Source organism: Panthera uncia, assembly GCF_023721935.1.
Source record: "Panthera uncia isolate 11264 chromosome C1 unlocalized genomic scaffold, Puncia_PCG_1.0 HiC_scaffold_3, whole genome shotgun sequence".
NCBI lineage: Eukaryota > Metazoa > Chordata > Mammalia > Carnivora > Felidae > Panthera > Panthera uncia.
The window spans coordinates 79,648,814-79,669,408 of record NW_026057584.1 but is presented as its reverse complement, the minus strand read 5'-3'; the positions used below and the strand labels follow the sequence as shown (position 1 = coordinate 79,669,408).

At 37.3% G+C, this 20,595-nt stretch overlaps 1 pseudogene; it reads left to right on the top strand.

Annotated features, from left to right (window-relative positions):
- LOC125911638 (40S ribosomal protein SA-like) overlaps positions 1-20,257 on the top strand; it is a 194,331-nt pseudogene extending 174,074 nt beyond the window's left edge.
- Positions 20,258-20,595: the final 338 nt, after the last annotated feature.

Below are 20,595 nucleotides of genomic sequence, written 5' to 3'. Positions count from 1 at the left end.
AGCAGTTCCTTATTTTCTGACACTGCAAGATGCTTCAGTCTCATTTTGTGTATTTCCTACTCAAACCCTAAAATCAGCCATTGCTCTAAGGAGACCTGGTTTCTTTTAATGGAGAATAGTATTAGAAAGCAAGATCTGGGTGCTAGGTGTGCTTGTTGCTACTGGGTGCTGTCAGTCTTTTTAATTTAGGCATTATTTGGGGTTTGTTGTTATTGGGGTTTCAGATTTCTTTTCTTTGATGAGTAGTAGAGTTAAGTGCCTTTTTATATGCTTTTTAAGTGTTGTATATCTTTATTTATGAAGTGTCTATTCAAATCTTTTGCCCATTATAATGCATTTCATATTGCTTTCCATTGCTTTTTATTGTTTTTAAAATTGAATTGTAGGTATCCTTTCTACAGTCTAAACGTGATCAATATGAATCTTTTTCAATATATACACATCAGTATGCTTCAGATATCTTCTCTAAGTCTGGCTTGCCTGTTCACTTTTTAATCAATTTATTTAAAATTTACATATAGTGAAATTGACTTAATGTATATATAATTATAGATACGTTAGGACTTAAATGCATAATTATATTATTTGTTTTCTGTTTATTTCTTCTGTCTTTTGTTCTCTGTTTCTTTCTTATTGCCTTTCTGGGAGTTCCATGAACATTTATTGGATTCTTGCTTCATTTGTCGTGTTTTTAAGTTTTTCTTCCTTTTTGAAGTTCCAAGTCTTCTTTTATCATTTGGTTTGTGTTTATAGAAACTCCATTAGCCATTCTTCAAGGATAGATTTACTAGTGTCAAATTCTCTTAGTTTTCCTCTACATAAGAATGTCTTTAGTTCTCTTTCGTCCTGGAAGAATGTATTTGCCGGATATGAAATTCATGATTAACAGTTCTTGAAAAAATATTGTGCCACTTTGTTCTGGCCTGTTGGTTTCAGATGAGAAATCATTCAAGTTGGCATTCCTTTATAAGTAATGTGTCATTTTTTAAAGATCTTTTTCTTTGTCTTTAGTTTTCAGAAGTTTAATTGTGATATGTCTTAGAATTAATTTCTTTGGGTTTATCCTACATGAGATGTTTCTCAGCCTCTTGAATATGTGATTTTATATCTTTTCTCAATTGGGGCCGTTTTCAGTCATTATTTTACCTGAATACTTTTTCTGAGTTCCATTCTTTCTTTTTTCTCTTTCTGGGGCTCTGATGATATGAATGGTAGCTTCTTTGTCATTGTCACTGAGACTTTGTTAATTTTTCTCAGTTTATTTTCTCACTGTTGCTCACGTTGGGTAAATTCTGTGGATCTGTCCTCAAGGTCACTGCTTCTTTCCTTTGTCATCTGCCCTCTACTGTTGAGCCCATTTAACAAGTTAAAAATGTTTTTTTCAGTTATTATATTTTATAATTCTATAGTTTTCATTTGGTTCTTTTTTATAACTTGTTGTTGAGATTTTCTAGTTCTTCATTTGTTTCAGAAGAACCTGTAAATGCTTTCTGAGGTATTTTTATGATGGGGCTTTAAAATTCTTGTCACATGATTCCAATGTCTGATTCGTCTCATCTTGGCATCTGTTGGTTGTCTTTTCTCATTCTGGTTGTGATTTTTATGCTTCTTGGTACGATGAGTGACACTTGGGTATCCTAGGCACTTTGGATATTATGTAACGAACCTCTAGGTTCTATTTAATACTTTTTAGGATACTTCCCTGTGTTGAGGTGTAGCATGAAGGCTGTATGGATATGTATATTCCACTTCCCACTGTGCAAATGTGAGCCACTGATTCATACTGCTTTGTGGCTAATCGGTGGCACTGCAGTTCAGTCCCTCTCTTGGTTCCCCTGATACCTTGCTAGTGCAAGTGGGGCATTGGCTGAGGCTGACTTTTGCTCTGAGTGAGCCCAGCTGATGCCAGGGGAGGGAAGGAGGGAAGCCAAATGCCAGCTAGTGCCACCTTCTTCTCATCCCCTCCTTTTATCTCTTGATGCCAGCTCTCTGTTGGGCCCCATTGACACTGCAGTGGGGGTGTGAAGCAGAGTGGTGATGAGCCCCACTTCTCATTGGCTTATTAAATCTCTGCTGCCAGGTGGGAGTGGAGGCTTAGCATATTTCTGGACCCACTACTACCAGCTGGGCAGGGCAATCGAAACACCCCCTGCTTTCACTGGGCAGGAAATGGAAGATCAATATTCCACTCAGCCATGCTGATACTGCCGTGGCAGGGAAATCAGAATCTTGTCTGCTCTAGGCAGGAGGTGGAGAGACAGGTAGAAGAATCCCTCTCTGCTTGGCCCTGATGGCACCATTGGGTGGCGAGACTGAAGCACCACTGTTTGATGTTCCTGTGCAGGGGGTGTGGGAGCTAAAGTGGTGGGGGGGATGGAGGGTTAAGGACCAGCTCTCTTCTTGGCCCAAATGACTCAGTGGGAGTGTTTGTATGGGGGTGGATTTTCCATTGGTGCTTGGTTTGAATAGGGTAGATGTTGCCAAAAATGTTTTCTGGTAGGCCACCGTTTTCCTGGTATTTTGGCTGGTAGGAATAAGCTTTCCTTGGAGACTTTTTGGGGGGTCTACACCTGTTAGAAGTTCTGAGTTGGAGGCTTCCGCAGGGCCCTGTCTGAGATCTACAGGAGGCAATAAAGAAACACAGAATTCACCTCAAGTCTCAGGGTCCCTAGACAGTAAGACCTCTTCTTTCTACCTTTCAGAGACCATCTGTGATTGTTTTGTGTTATATGAATGGTGAGAGGGAAGTTCTGGGAGGAAAGGGCTAATTTATCTTGGTCAGAACTGGAAGTCACCAACAATATGCTTTTTCCTTTCCTTTTTTTAAAAATTTTTTTTTATTTTTATTTTACCAACAGTATCTTTTGAAGAGCCTAAGTTTTTTCATTTTATGAGATCCAAGTTATCATTTTTTTTTCATGGATCAGATGCCCCCATTAAATAAAATGTTGGCTGTTGTTTTTTCATAAATGCCCTGTTATCAGGTTAAGGAAGTTCCTTTCTACTCCTAATTTGTTGGGAGTTTTTGTTTGTTTGTTTTGTTTTGTTTTAATCAGCCGTGTATGTTGAATTTTGTCACATGTTTTTCTATATCTGTTGTGATGATTATGTTTTTTCTTAGTTTGTTAATCTGCTGAAGTACTTTGATTAAATTTTGAATGTTCAACTAACTTTGTATTTCTGGCACAAACCCCCCTTAGTTATGATGTGTTACACTTTTTAATTTGTGGGATTTAATTTGCTAACATTTTGTTTACAAAATTTTTCATGAATCTTCATTAGGGATTTGGCTTGTGGTTTGTTTTTTATTATTATTTCTTTGTTACGTTTTGGTATCAGGGTTTTCCTTAGATATTACTTGGTTATACTTTTTAGACCTCCTTAGTGCCCATAAACCTCATTTCTATTTCTTGTTACAGCAGGTCTTCTTTTGATATATTCCCACCTTGCCAACAATAATTAAAGCCTCTGATGGTTAGTAATTAACTTCAAGGTCAAGAATAAATTAGTATACATTTGAATTACAATCTTTTGATTTATAGTGGCCCCAAAATGAAGGTAATTAAATGTTACAGCATTAAACTATGATCAAATCTTGAAGGATGAATATTCAAGTAGTTCATTTAAATAAAAAGCCTAAAATAAAAAACTAAAATTTTTGCAGGAATTCTTCTAACTACCGTTTCCTGTATCAGTGTTTTTTAGTTGTTTTTCCTAGTGAAATACTTTAGTGGCCATAAAAAATACAAATACAGAACATACAAACTTGTTTTTATTTTTTCCCCATTGGTTGAACTTTACTAAACTATTGTGAACCAATTATGCAAATTGGTGATAATTAATTTGCATCTTTAGGCAAGTGAAAGCTTTTTACAAAGGATGGTTATTAAATGTTTTGTATCTCTAAGGAGAATGGAAGAAAAAAAATACTTATTACTGGAAGAAATATGGGGTTTGCAGAACAAAAGATTGCGAATAGGGATTCTTTGACCCTAGCTCTGGTACCACGAGGAGAGTCTGCTGGTTCTCTTCCTTGTACTAGTTCTACATGGTGAAATTCCCTCCATCTTTAAGGACAATAATGCCTTAAATTTGATATTTAAATTGGGTGATCATTAGACACTCAATTCTTATGAAAAAAATTAAACTGGGTATAAGATTATCTGATAAATAGAACATGAATCTTCAATATGTTTTAAATTGTTTTCCTTTGCTTATCAAAAGCTTAATGCAAAATTTCAGATTTTCAGGTAGTTTTAATAGCATTAACGCTTTCAGGACTATTCTTTTCTGATATAACCTTATTTGAAATGTTTCCATCTCTCAATAACTGTGTTTTCCATTTCCATTCTGTGCTTGAAATGTGTCAGAAATAATGGGATCTAAAACGCTCTTGTGCAAGTTTATGTGACTATACAGTATAACTTGAATGAAAGCATTATCCAAAGTAAGCTGCTACTGAAACTTGGCACTTTATCAACCTTCTCAAGTATTTCACAGTGCAGCAGGGGAGAGGGACTTTTCTTCAGGACTTTCTTTATCCCTTCTATCTATTAACTCTGAATGAGGGAACTCTTGGTATTCCCTCAGTCTAGATTTTCAAGATAATTGACCCCTGAAAGCTTTTGGTTTTTCAAGAGTTATTCAAAATTTTGAACTTACCAATTAAACTCTGTTTCTAAATTATTTTTGGATTTTTACAGTATGTATTTTCTGCCTTTTTATGGTATTATATGATATGAGGTATTATATATGCTATCTTTATCAGGTACATGCTTTATTTAATATTGACAATAACTGGATGGTAAGTAATGTTTTATGTACCTTTTTATTTATGGTAAGCAGAGGATGAGGCTCCAGGTTGAAGAGACTAAGTGACATATTCAAGATCACACGGCTAATCGATAGTAGAGCACATACGAAGTCCTAGGCATACTTGAACCTACAATGTGTGATTTTGTCTTGAACTACAGTCAAGTACCATTTTAGAAGAATATCCAGGAGAGGTGGAGATTCATAAAAATATTTAAGATACCATGAAGGCTTATTCTAAAACTCTTTGCAACATTATCTAAAATCATAAATGTTCAAATATGGCAGATACACAAGTGACTATAAAACGAATGAGCATTGTTTTGCTATTTCCATGAGTTAGCTGATCTGCTTATCAAAACTTGAGAGAGGTAAGTAATATCCCATCTTTCTTCTTCCACCCAATTAAAATTCCATAAATTGCATAAATCCCAGAATTTCATAAAAGCCAATATTTTGATTTGTAAAATTTGTAAAATAAAAGACAGTAATGGAATTACAATATCCTGAAATCTTTGGGAAAGATTAAGAGCTTCCCCAAATATCATCTACTACTTAAAAATAATTTTCTTGGCCAAAAGTATGGCTGTATGGCTATTATTGATGGATAGAATTTTGTATTTCTTTTACTAAAGAAGATTTTATTTTATATTCTTTACCAAAAGAAGTCCTCTATTGTTTGACCAGTTGAAAGACTGATTTTGTTATCCATTGTCTTGTAGGAAAATGGGATTGTAGACAGGATGGGGAGAATAGTTAAGAAAATTACAATTTATTTTTTATCTCTATGCATGTCTTCATTGCCTAAAGGATCTCATTAGCCTTTAAGTTTGCTAGGCAGTCACAAAACTTTGATATTTGATTGAACATTGGCTGATTCTCAACAAATGCCACAAAAGGATCACATAGTATGGCAGATTCTGTGGACATTTCTCTTAGAACCTGGGAGAGGGGCACCTGGGTGGCTCAGTTGGTTAAGTGTCCGACTTCGGCTCAGGTCATGATCTCGTGGTCTGTGAGTTAGAGCCTCACGTCAGGCTCTGTGCTGACAGCTCAGAGTCTGGAGCTTGTTTCAGATTCTGTGTCTCCCTCTCTCTCTGACCCTCCCCTGTTCATATTCTGTCTCTCTCTGTCTCACAAATAAATAAACGTTAAAAAAAAAAAAAAGAACCTGGGAGAGCCCTTTGGAGAGCTATAGTTGCTGCTGATAATGACTCACACTTGAAACCTATTGGGCAGATGTCATCCAGAGACATCTGAGAGTCCCAAGGTCATTTCTTGACTGGCAGAAGTACCAAGTACTCACTGCCTTGCCTCCATATGGGAGATAGCAGCCTGGTAAAATCCTAGAGTCAGACTTAGGCTAGGTGTACCAGAAATCAATTCCTCGCTTACCTTCTTTGACTTTTTATCTTGCTTTCTTCCCTTCTGCTCTCTCCTGAGAGCACTCTCTTAAAAAATAACTTTCAGAATTCTGGTGTCAGAATCTGCTGTTAAAGAGCTAGACTTAAGACATGTGGCAATTTAACTATCAGAAATTATCTTCCTTGCCTATATTTCAAGAGTGTGTGCCTGGGTTCACTTTTGAACTACATAGATGGCTATATAGCCATGGAGATTGCTGGCTGTGTTACTTGATTGTATTTTGCCTTTTCTCTATGCCCTTCTCCCATTGATGGAAGAATACAAAGATTATGTATTATCAACGTTAGAAAGAATTTCATAAGCTGTTGAATATGGGAAGAAAATGCTTATACTTTTGGTATTTTTGAGGAAATTACTAAGAGTATGACACATAACAAAGTCACAATCAGTGGTAATCACCTCCTTTCTTCCTGTATGCTTTTAGAAATAATTTTATAATTGCCCTTCTGTCTGTTCCAGATTTTATTGTGTCCCACGCATTTCTCCTGCTGGAAGCTTCTCTCTGTGTTTTATGTATTTATCAGTTTTACATGATTGGAAGTATAACAGATTTGAAACAGAAGCTGATTTTTACCCCCATCTGATGTGGACACCATTAATTTATAACAAAGCTGTTTTGCTTTTACTGAGAAAAGAAAAAAAAAAAGCAAACAGCTGGCTTGATGGAAAATCTGCCCTAATCCCTGGAGAATAAGGAGTTCAGACGTGATATAAGCTGACAGAGGGTGAAAAAATAATCTTCAGACGGATGAGTTAGTGCAGCTAGAATAGGCAGGGAAGGGTGGCATACTGAAGAAGAGAACACAGGGGATCCTGGGGCCACACAGTTCCCTGAGAAAAGGTGATATCAGGGAATGAAAAAATAATCAGCTTACCAGTGTTAACAGTAATGAAAGAGTTCTAAAAATATAGAAATGAAGTTTTGTATAAATCATATATAAAGGAGGTTCATCTGCTTAAAATCCTTTTACCATTATTGTTCTATCTCAGTTGATATTTTCCTAAACACCAGTAGAGGCCTCCAGACACTTCATTAAGTAAACAACCACATCATCCACACATGGGGAAAGGATGATACCTATTGTGTCCTCTGACATGGAGAGGAATCAAATGGAATCTTTGATGAAGGTGATTTCAGTGAGAGTCAACAGTGATTAGAAGAGGTGCTAACCTTCGTTGTATAACCTGCTCAAATGCCCCTTAAAAAACATACGGTCTAGAATAGAAAGTCATGATACATGTAATTACTGTTATTTTAGATCACGTTTAACTAATTATCACAATGTGGGCGTTTCTCTGTCAACAATTTATCATGTCAGTATGACCATTCTCTCAAGCCACCTAACTTGCCCAGGATTCTTGGAATCAAAACACTGTAGTTGGAGAGGATGGAAGCAAGGTAATTGGTGGCCCCCAACCTGAGTTATTGGTGAGTCCTATTTTTCTGTCTCAAGTTTTGAACTGAGCATATTTTTAAAGGAAAAGCTTGTGAAATAGTAGCCATGAACACTTTACAGAAAATACAACTAACTCACTACAGAGCCTACTAATGAGCAGTGTAAAGTTCCTCTTTTATTCTCAAGTGTATGTGCATTTGTATATGAGATTGCAAATAAGCAAGATCTACTTGCCCATTATTGATTAACCGCATATCTCTCCCCCTCAGTTTTAATGAATAATCCCAGTTAGACATCACCTAGGTCCTGTAACACCCTAGGACGTCTGCTGCTTCAGAGGTAAAGCAATCAGATTCTGCATACCACTGGTAAACTCCCCTCAGCCCCAAACCCTTATTAACTGCTTTAAGAAGTTCCAGCAGCTTTGTTATATATTAGACACTTCTCCGACTGTACCTTTAGCTGACAGTATAAATACATTCATTTTGCTGTCACATTAATTGATTTTAGCTAATTAGGAGCATTTTTTTTGGCCTTAATTTGATAAAGAAGTGTGAATGCATTTTTCCCCCACAGCAGGCTTGTTATTTGCTGGGGTATTAGGAGAGTGTTAATTAGGCACAGTTCTTCTGTCAGGTTGACTGTTCTAAACACCATTCACCACACAGACTAAAATGGGCAGAGCAGAATCTGGGTTTTGGCCACCAGTGTGATTTGTCAGAGTAGGTTAGTTACCTCTGGAATGGAACTATGATGTAGGTGAGCCTGTGTATGCCAAGGAAGCACCAAATCTGTTCTTTCCTTTCACAAATATTCCTCATAGCTGAGCCTCCTTTTCCTCCATTTCAAAACCTCTCAGGAAGCCATCTCTCCTCAGTCACTGTCATTCTCTCCCAAACCCTCCAGCCATCAGTTTTGTGTTCATCCTGGCCCTTCTTCATTTTAAGTCAAAATCACAGGTTTTCAAAAAACCAACTCTTGGTTTCGTTGATCTGCTCTACAGTTTTTTTAGATTCTATATTGTTTATTTCTGCTCTGATCTTTATTATTTCTCTTCTTCTGCTGGGTTTAGGCTGCCTTTGCTGTTCTGCTTCTATTTCCTTTAGGTGTGCTGTTAGATTTTGTATTTGGGATTTTTCTTGTTTCTTGAGATAGGCCTGGATTGCAATGTATTTTCCTCTCAGGACTGCCTTCGCTGCATCCCAAAGCGTTTGGATTGTTGTATTTTCATTTTCGTTTGTTTCCATGTATATTTTAATTTCTTCTCTAATTGCCTGGTTGACCCACTCATTCGTTAGTAGGGTGTTCTTTAACCTCCATGCTTTTGGAGGTTTTCCAGACTTTTTCCTGTGGTTGATTTCAAGCTTCATAGCATTTTGGTCTGAAAGTATGCATGGTATAATTTCAATTCTTGTAAACTTATGAAGGGCTGTTTTGTGACCCAGTATATGATCTATCTTGGAGAATGTTCCATGTGCACTCGAGAAGAAAGTATATTCTGTTGCTTTGGGATGCAGAGTTCTAAATATATCTGTCAAGTCCATCTGATCCAATGTATCATTCAGGGCCCTTGTTTCTTTATTGACTGTGTGTCTAGATGATCTATCCATTTCTGTAAGTGGGGTGTTAAAGTCCCCTGCAATGACCACATTCTTATCAATAAGGTTGCTTATGTTTATGAGTAATTGTTTTATATATCTGGGGGCTCGGGTATTTGGCGCATAGACATTTATAATAGTTAGCTCTTCCTGGTGGATAGACCCTGTGATTATTATATAATGCCCTTCTTCATCTCTTGTTACAGCCTTTAATTTAAAGTCTAGTTTGTCTGATATAAGTATGGCTACTCCAGCTTTCTTTTGGCTTCCAGGAGCATGATAAATAGTTCTCCATCCCCTCACTCTCAATCTAAAGGTGTCCTCAGATCTAAAATGAGTCTCTTGTAGACAGCAAATAGATGGGTCTTGTTTTTTTATCCATTCTGATACCCTATGTCTTTTAGTTGGCGCATTTAATCCATTTACATTCAGTGTTATTATAGAAAGATATGGGTTTAGAGTCATTGTGATGTCTGTATGTTTTATGCTTGTAGTGATGTCTCTGGTACTTTGTCTCACAGGATCCCCCTTAGGATCTCTTGTAGGGCTGGTTTCGTGGTGACAAATTCCTTCAGTTTTTGTTTGTTTGGGAAGACCTTTATCTCTCCTTCTATTCTAAATGACAGACTTGCTGGATAAAGGATTCTCGGCTGCATATTTTTTCTGTTTAGCACACTGTAGATATCGTGCCAAGCCTTTCTGGCCTGCCAAGTTTCAAAGGAGAGATCAGTCACGAGTCTTATAGGTCTCCCTTTATAAGTGAGGGCACGTTTATCCCTTGCTGCTTTCAGAATTTTCTCTTTATCCTTGTATTTTGCCAGTTTCACTATGATATGTCGTGCAGAAGATCGATTCAAGTTACGTCTGAAGGGAGTTCTCTGTGCCTCTTGGATTTCAATGCCTTTTTCCTTCCCCAGTTCAGGGAAGTTCTCAGCTATAATTTGTTCAAGTACCCCTTCAGCACCTTTCCCTCTCTCTTCCTCCTCTGGGATACCAATTATGCGTATATTATTTTTTTTTAGTGTATCACTTAGTTCTCTAATTTTCCCCTCATACTCCTGGATTTTTTTATCTCTCTTTCTTTCAGCTTCCTCTTTTTCCATAACTTTATCTTCTAGTTCACCTATTCTCTCCTCTGCCTCTTCAAGCCGAGCCATCGTGGATTCCATTTTGTTTTGCATTTCGTTTAAAGCGTTTTTCAACTCCTCGTGACTGTTCCTTAGTCCCTCGATCTTTGTGGCAAGAGATTCTCTGCTGTCCTGTATACTGTTTTCAAGCCCAGCGATTAATTTTATGACTATTATTCTAAATTCACTTTCTGTTATATTATTTAAATCCTTTTTGATCAGTTCATTAGCTGTTGTTATTTCCTGGAGATTCTTCTGAGGGGAATTCTTCCGTTTGGTCATTTTGGAGAGTCCCTGGCGTGGTGAGGACCTGCAGTGCACTTCCCCTGTGCTGTGGTGTATAACTGGAGTTAGTGGGCGGGGCCGCAGTCCGACCCGATGTCTGCCCCCAGCCCACTGCTGGGGCCACAGTCAGACTGGTGTGTGCCTTCTCTTCCCCTCTCCTAGGGGCGGGATTCACTGTGGGGTGGCGTGTCCCGTCTGGGCTACTTGCACACTGCCAGGCTTGTGTTGCTGGGGATCTGGCGTATTAGCTGGGGTGGGTAGGCAAGGTGCACGGGGGGTTGAGGGGCAGGCTTAGCTCGCTTCTCCTTAGGTGATCCACTTCAGGAGGGGCCCTGTGGCAGCGGGAGGGAGTCAGATCCGCTGCCGGAGGTTTGGCTCCGCAGAAGCACAGAGTTGGGTGTTTGCGCGGAGCGAGCAAGTTCCCTGGCAGGAACTGGTTCCCTTTGGGATTTTGGCTGGGGGATGGGCAGGGGAGATGGCGCTGGCGCCTTTGTTCCCTGCCAAGCTGAGCTCTGCCGTCCGGGGGCTCAGCAGCTCTCCCTCCCTTTGTCCTCCAGCCTTCCCGCTTTCCGAGCAGAGCTGTTAACTTATGACCTCCCAGACGCTAAGTCGCGCTTGCTGTCGGAACACAGTCTGTCCGGCCCCTCTGCTTTTGCCAGCCAGACTCGGGGGCTCTGCTTGGCCAGCGAGCCGCCCCTCCGCCCCGGCTCCCTCCCGCCAGTCCGTGGAGCGCGCACCGCCTCGCCGCCCTTCCTACCCTCTTCCGTGGGCCTCTAGTCTGCGCTTGACTCCGGAGACTCCCTTCTGCTAATCCTCTGGCGGTTTTCTGGGTTCTTTAGGCAGGTGTAGGTGGAATCTAAGTGATCGGCAGGACGCGTTGTGAGCCCCGCGTCCTCCTACGCCGCCATCTTCCTGAACCAAAATCACAGGTTTTGAAAATTCACTGGCCCTGAAGTATTTGCAGAAGATCTGTTGAATGGTTTGGGCCCAAGGATTTCTTTGTTCGGTTTCTTCTGCTGAAGGCATAACTGGACTGACTGTCTGCTGTCCCCGAAGCAGTGAAGCAAAGGGAAACAGACAACAGAGCAGTTGAGACTCTTGCTAGGAGCTTGTTTGTAGATGGAGCCCATTCAAGGTCTTTTGTTTATTTGTGAGGCTTTTCTTAGGGAATGCATTAAAAAAATGTGAAACAAGTAGCTGTTTAGGGAAGGAGGAGAAGGGATGTTTGACAACTGCATTTTCAATTTTTTGAGAAATGCTCATTTATATAATGTGAATTTTCTGTGAAGATACAGTTGTTCTCTAAGGCATGTGCTTTGTATTTCCTTTGTTTTCCTTTGCAGCTCTATACTAATCCTTTACACATTTGTACCCCATCCTGCTTCTGACCAATCTATAAATAATAGGAACAAATAAAATCATCTCTGAGGGGGTACCTGGGTGGCTCAGTCGGTGAAGCGTCTGACTTTGGCTCAGGTCATGATCTCACATTTCGTGGGTTTGAGCCCCGCATCAGGCTCTGTGCTGACAGCTCAGAGCCTGGAGCCTGCTTCAGATTCTGTGTCCCCCTCTCTCTCTGTCCCTCCCTGGCTCACACTCTGTCTCTCTGTCTCTGTCTCTCTCTCAAAAATAAATAAAGACTAAAAAAAAAATTAAAAAAAGTCATCTCTGAACATCCTCCAGTTATTACACTCAAGCATTTTGATTCTGCAAATCAAACCTCAAATGTTAATCTCACTACCAGAATTTTCAAAAACTTCACTGGAAATGTCTGCTCTTGTCTGCTGTTTATACCTGCCTTTGAGTCATAGAATATATGTGTGTGTAAAAGAGGATGGAAGGAGGAATCCCTGCACAGAATGCCTAGTTCTCTGACAGAAGTATTGATAGAGTGGAAAGAATATGATATTTGGAGATTCCATCCATCCATTAGTTATAAACTTGTTTACTTGGTCTTTGTGAGTCTTACTTGTCTTCTTTGTAAAATGCAAATAATAATGCCTATTCTAGCATAGTTATCAATATTAAATATGTATTTTCTTTTGTCATCCTGGTGGTCATCCTGGTCCTTCTTAACTTTAAAACAAAAGTCACAATCTTTTAACAATGGTTAGCAAGTAAAAGGTGTTTGTTTATGTGATTGCTACCTGTAGTCCTCCATTAATATGAGCTCCATGAAGATGGCGTATACGTCTCATTTCAACACTGTCGCCAGCTTCTGGCATGTGGCAGACATTCAATAAACATTTGTTGTATAGCTCAGTGAAGTGTCAGCTATTAGGGCACCTGATATTGATATGATTGTTATTTTTTGTAGTTAAAATTTACTAGCTAAAATTCAACATAAAAACAAAAGCAGTATTTATATTTGTATTTGAAAGTAAGTTTGAAAATGAATTATGTAGACTTTCAACTCAAGAACACAGGAAAAAAGCAAATCAAAGCCAAAGAAAGTAGAAAGAAGGTAATCCTAAAAATAAGATCAGAAATGAGTGAAATAAGAAATAAATATGAAATTGAGAAAATCAGCAAACCAAATGTGCTATTACTAATAAAATTCATAAATCTTTAATAAGAGAAAAGAGAGAAAATAAAACATTACCAATGTGATAGATTTAGAAAGTGGTTATTAACATGGATATTAAAAACGTTTAAAAAGCAATATTGAAAAAATGTTAGACATCTACATGTAGGTGAAATTTTAAATTTTTATGAAGCATAATTGACCAAAAGTGATAGTTTAATCATCTGTTTTTTGGGGAAATTGAAAATATTATTACAAACTTCCCACAAGACAACTTCAAGACCAAATGGCTTCCTCATGAATGCTTCTTAATATTTATAATGAGTGATCTTATAAAAACCATTCCAGATCATAGAAAAAGAGGAGCACCTCTTAACACATTTTATGAGGTCCATGTAACCTTGATACCAAAATCTGACCAAGACACTACCAACAAAGGAAAATTAATAACCAAATATCGATGTGAATAATCTTTAAAAATTTGCAAATATATTCTATAACAATATATAAATCCCCATGACTTATATATATAAACATCATTTTTAACAGGGCGAGCTAATAAGGAGATCAGTCAAAGTCACAATTATGTTTATAGCAGCACTATGTTTTAAAAGTCATATACTGGAAACAACCCAAATGTCCTTTCACAGAATAGGTATATAAATTGTGGTATGTTTAGAAAATAAAATACGCTACAGCTATGAGAATAAATGAACTATAACTAAATGCAAACAAGTGAATATCACAAAGATAGTATTGAGCAAAAGAAGCCAGGCAAAGTATTATAAATCAGATGTTGGTTTGGCTTGGATGGCGGTGGTAGTGACTGGGAGGATGCAAGGATAAGGTTGGAAATTGTTTTTTCTTACATAGGTGAGTGTTACTTAGATGTGTTCAACAGTGAAAAATCATTAACATATTCAGTTATGATTAGTGCACCGAGATGAATGTTTATAGTACTTCCAAAAGAAGTTCAGGTGCAGCACACACACACACACTCACACAAATGTAACAATGTAGCCTAATATTTGGCCTGCAAAGCTTAGTTAGCATTTGTGTCCATGGTCTGTAGCTTCAGATTCCCATTGTGACCATTATAGTGTCTAACGAATAATATTTGCTATAAAGTAAGGGGAAAAATTAAGTAAATGAAGTAAGAACTAAGTTGCTTCGTCTGGACAGCAGGTGCTCTTATAAATGTATAAATAGATGTGTCCATAATATGCATATTGCTTTTTTTACTTATTTTTTTAAAAATAGTAAATAAAAATATATATTATCACTTTTAATGTCCAAAGAGCATTTTATTACATAGATATATTAAAATCCATTTAAAAATCACCTTCCTCTGAATATTTTAGATGGTTTTCAAATTACTGCCATTCTAACTAGTGCCTAAATAGGCTCCCTCTACAATGACTAGAGGGCTCTGCTTCTGGCAATCTGTCATATACATTCCATTTCATCATTGTTCACTGCCAGGTGCTCACAATTCACATGGCAGAGAGAACGGCCATCTCAGTACATCCAAGAATCTTAATCATCCCTGAATTCTTCTTTCCCAAAATGGGAAACTTATTTTAACATAATGTTCCTTGAGACACTCCTGTTTAGAGATCTCAGATGGTCTAGGTAAAGGAACAATTCAAAACTTACGACTTTAAACTCTGCTGTATTTGCTGAGAAGGCTGGGATGTTATAGAGCAAACGTTCTGAAACTTTGCAGTAATTTACATTTTGTGCATTTTTAACCTGAGAGTGAAATGCTCATTTTGTGAACATATTTTAAATTCCTACTAATGCCTCAGCTTTTCAGCTTTTCTTATTCCAGTAGAACCAAATTCTGGTTAAAAGAAAATTAAAGAAAGAAAGAGAAATAGAAGAATAGCTCTGAAAACATACTGGTTCCTCACTTTTCTTGACACCATATTTCCATCTAAAAGAATGCACATTACACTTTCAAAGTGGTAAATAGATGTTCATAATTCATTAATTTGTAGTTCAAAAGTGAGGACAAATGTACTTCTGTGTCACCATATATTTAAAGAAGAGTAAGAGAAAGTGATTCTGATCTCATTGCAGTGAGATTATTCACAAAAGGAAAACAAAATGACCCTTCTTTGCATGACATACACCATCTACACTACTGAACACAACTGACTCTTTGCCATAGCTCTCTAGGACAGAGAGAATAAAGGAGATAAATTCATTGAGAGAGTTGCACAAAGCAGACCTGGCCAGACACTCAAATTCTGTAAAACTTGATTCGAGTCGAGTCAGGAGGGAAGTTTCCTTTTCGAAACACATAGTAGATGGCATCTCCTTCCTTTAAAATGTTTAGATAAGATAAGCGAGTTCATAGCAATATATAGTGTCACTTTCCCAGGAAAATATGTCTTGGAGAATGACTGATTCAGTTGTTTTTTGATAAATAAAACTTTAAGCCATCTTGCATCAATTCTTTTCCCTTCAATCTGTCACTTTACTCTGGTTTATAATGAACCCAATCTGTTTGGATGTGTAAGTAAAAGTTCATAAAAACAAAACTAGAAGAATAGGGAAATGTGCTATCATGTATTTTTAGTTTTTTATGCCTTTGAAAAAAGTTCTTATTGATTTTGTACTCTAATACTAAGGTAGCTTTGAGTAGCCGTCATTCAGGGGTAATTTGCTCTGAAATCCTTGTGAACTGACCTATTTGCTAAAGAGTGTTTTTTTCCTCCCTTTAGAATTGTTGACCATATTAGGCTTTCCACAAGATAGAGATAGAGCTGCTTCGAAATCCATAGAAAGGTGACAACATAGTAGGATAAATGAACTAATTGTTCCTCAAATAAAATCTCTGAAAAGATTTAAATGAACATCTGTTTGAAGAATAGAGCTATTAAAGGGAATGTTCTGCACAAACAATATGTCACGCAAAATAGTTGTACAATAATGCTGTGAAATTGTTTAATTAACTCATAAAAGAGGGAATCTAGTAAAGGAAATGTATGCAGTGCACTCTGGAGATATTTGACAGTCTTTAAGAGCAGATGTGATTATGATTATAATTATATTAGTAAATTGGACCATAATTTCTCTTTCTGTTGTAAAATAAGATACAGTATATTATGAATCCTAAGTACAAAAAAACCCTTTAAACATAAGTAATTCATGCAAATCCTGACTTTTGTTGAAGCTACGGTATTGCTATCATTACCTGAGGTGTACCTTTGTAAATACAACAGAGAAGAGTAAGTTTTCAACAGATAACAGGTTGGATTTTTTTGCGTACTTTGTGGAAATTGGTTTCAATATTTTGCAGATATGACTTTCACCATAGATTTGGATCGTAAAACATATTTTTATCTCTAGGAAGTTCTAATTATTTATAAGATCATGGTGTGTAGTGAATATGGAGTAATTTTATTTTGTTATCAGAGAAACTCCATCAGAGACCCTATAGTACTGAACATGACAGCTACAATGTTTTGTGGGGTTTTGTTTTTTTTTTTCAAATGTGCGAGGTCAACCAGTTTGTCTTGAAGTGGATTCGTTGACTACCATGATATATATTAAGTTTGTTTGATATTAGTATGCAAATTTATCATATCTGTGCCCTTCTATTATTTTTCAACCTTATTCATTTTGGAAATTGCATATTTTTATATTCATAACTTTAGTAAGTAATTATGGGAATATTACATTTTCTGTGTATTGCCTTTATCACTCTTATTAACTAAAATTACTGCTAGAAGGAAATTAATCAGACAAATTAGTATTCTTATTCATGAAACGTAGATTATAGTAAACCCCAAGATTAAGACTAATGAAACAATTACTTATTTAATCATTATTAAAAATGGGAACATTGCTCAGATATCTCATAGTAACTGCAGCAAGCTTTGGAAGTAGACAAATGAATGTGTTTTTCTTGACTGCTCTTTCATGAAAGCAAGATTGTTATCACTTGCTTGGAGTTTTTCTTTCATATTTGATATTTTCCCTAGGGAAAAAAGTCTCTCTTACTAGAAAAAGATAAAATTTAATTTCTTCAGTAGAAGAAACTTAAGCTATTCTCACTTTGACTTTTCCAAATTTAAGATATATGTGAAAGTGTTCTAAAGTCAAGGCCATAGACACTTATAGGCAGGCTATTTTTGCTATTTTATAATAATAGACACCATATTAGAAGCATAAATATTTACTTAAGGTATTTCTTAAAACAATTGAAAAAAATTAATTTAAGGTAAACATATATTAAAAAGCAAAAAGTATTATAGGAGTAATAGTAAAATTCCATAATTCTCTGCAAGTTATGTCAGTGGCTTCCTGTTGCCCATTGACAACCATATTTAATCATTCCTCTATTTAGGTCTTCTGGTGAATGCCTTAATATTATACTGCTTTTCTTATTTCTCAATTTAGACATTAGCAGAAAGTTAGTGATTTTTTGCTATGATAGTAAAGATTTTATTCACACTACTTCCCATATTTTTTTCCCTCTTTGTCTAAAAAAGTTCTGGATTAGTAACTTTATTGGGAACTTTTGCTAATCTAAATATTATATTAAAAATATATTTCTTTTTGTATCAAATCCAGACATTCTTTGATTCCTGATATTGTAAGGTGAAAATTTCAGCATTCTTAACACTTCCTTACTCTACTTTCTACTATACTTGGGTAGTTGGACAAAATAGTGGATGAAATTGGAATTTTAAATTTGAATTTTAGATAAACAACTGATTTTTTAGTGTAAGTATGTCCCAACTTTGTATAAATTCATTTGTCGGTAGATAAAGTAACATTTAATTAATTAGACATGAGAAAGATGAATATATTGGGGGATTCAAAAATAAGATAACCAATTTACCTGTATAACCCCCAAAGTCTTAGGAGTTTGGGGTGCCAGATACTTCTATATTGGGTTTAGGAGATAAAGCTAAAATCAGAAAGATTGGTGGAAATTATGTTTAATCTAAGGAGTAGCTAGACTCCCAGATCACCTCCCTAAGTCATCATGGCCAGACTAACTCCCAAGTCAGAATAATTTCTCAGCAGAAGAAATGAAGTTTCCATTTCTGGCACAGTTGATCTAAAAACAGTTAATTTAGGGATAACAAGCAAAACTAAGCATAGGGTATGGCCCTGAATTCGATACAAGAAGATTGAATGAAAATCTATGTTCTGTAGTGGGAGTCTAACAGCAGCTTTTTCCCTTTTGACTCAGAACGCTGATGGCAGCACCACTAAGAAGTAGCCTAGAGAGTTCCTATCCTGTGCTCAAAAGACTGGCTCAAAACAGAAGGTTTACAAAACTATCACATGTCAAGTGAAAGAGCATGGTCCCCTCTTTATTGCTCATGGTAAGAGCTATCAATCCACAATTTTTTTCCTCCCCCAAACAGAGTTGTAGAACATCACTTGTCAATATAAATTGTTGGCCAGGGAAAATCAAACATTAGAATTTCCTAATGCAGAAGGCAAAGACCAAAATGAACAAGTAGAAAAGGGGGACTCAGAGGAAACAAAGTTGATAAGGAAAGAGAATAAAACTTAAAAAGCAAAAAACCTTTCTGCACTACCTGGGGTGGGGTTCATATGACATTGTTTTGCATTCCCGTTGTAACTTAAAGGGAAACTTTCAGATGTTTTCACAATGTTCAGAGCCCCTGATGCCCTGAAAATGAAGCACAAGGATGTCCTCAAACTCCTTGCAGCAGGAACCCACTTAGGTGGCAATGACCTTGACTTCAAAATGGTATCGTACATCTACAGGAAAAAAAAAGTGATAATATCTACATCATAAATCTGAAGAGAACCTGGGAGAAGCTTCTGCTGGCAGCTTGTGCCATTGTTGCATTGAAAATCTGGCTGATGTCAGTGTCATTTCATCCAGGAATACTGGCCAGTGAGTTGTGCTGAAGTTTGCTTCTACTACTGGAGCCATTTCTATTGCTGGCCATTTCACTCCTGCAAACTTCACTAACCAAATCCAGGAAGCCTGCTGGGAGCCAATACTCCTGGTGGTTACTGATCCCAGAGCTGACTACCAGCCTCTCACAGAGGCATCTTATGCTAACTGGCCTGCCATTGTTCTGTGTAACACAGACTCTCCTCTGCGCTATGTGTACCTTGCTATCCCTTGCAACAACAAGGGATCTCACTCAGTGGCTTTGATGTAGATGCTGGCCTGAGAAGTTCTGCATATGTGTGGCACCATTTCCCATGAACAACCATGGGATGTCATGCTTAGTCTCTACTTCTTCAGAGGTCCTGAGGAGATTGAAAAGGAAGAGCAGGCTGTTACTAAAAAGGCTGTGACCAAGGAGGAATTTCTGGGTGAATGGACCACTCCAGCTCCTGAGTTTACTGCTACTCAGTCTGAAGTTGCAGACTGGTCTGAAGGCATACAGGTGCCCTCTGTGCCTAGTCAGCAGTTCCCTTCTGAAGACTGAAGTGCTCAGCCTGCCACTGAAGACTGGTCTGCAGCTCCCACTGCTCAGGCCACTGAATGGGTATAGAACAACCACTGAGTGGTCTTAAGCTGCTCTTCAACAAAGGCAAATAAGGTGGAAGTAAGGTTAACAAAAAATAAACAGTTTCTAAATGAGAAGAAGAAGAGGAAGAAGAAGGAGAAGAAGAAAGAAGGAGAAGAGGAAAAGTAAGGAGAAGAAGAAGAGGAAGAGGAAGAAGCTACAAGTAAAATTTTCAGTAAGATAAGACATTGCATTTGAAACAAAAACAAGATATTTTTCAAGGGAGCATCTCTTGAACAAGAAAGAACTCTTTCAAAATACAAACAGGATAAGGATAAACCTTAAAATCAGTAAAATGTTTGGAATATGTACTTGAGGCAGTCTTCCCAGAGGTAACATCAAAAGACAAAAGTATGAAAACTTGGAAGAAAAGTTAGGAAAATAAAAGGTACAACTAATGAATAATATGAATCTGTTCCAAAAGGTAAAGCTAATGAATAATCTGAATTCCAAAAAAGAGAATAGAACAAAGTGTAAAAAATTACGAGGTAATAAATTTCCTAAATCTAATGGGCATGTTTTCAGATTGAAAGAGCTCACAAGGAACCTAGAAAAAAAAATCCACAAAAAAACCCCAAAAAACAAAAAACAAAAAAACCCACACTAACACTGGAGAAATGGGTCATGAAATTTCAGAACATCAGTGATGAAGAAAATTAAGGTCTGGGGCATCTGGGTGGCTCAGTTGGTTGAGTGCCTGACTCTTGATTTCGGCTCAGGTCATAGTCTTGCTGTTCATGGGTTCAAGCCCCATGTTGGGCTCTGCACTGACAGTGCAGAGCCTGCTTGGGATTCTCTCTCTCTCTCCCTCTCTCTGCCTCTCCCTCTTTCTACCTACCCCTCTTCCTCTCTCTCTGCTCCCCCCAAATTAAATAAACTTAAAAAAATAAAATAAAATCTCTTAAA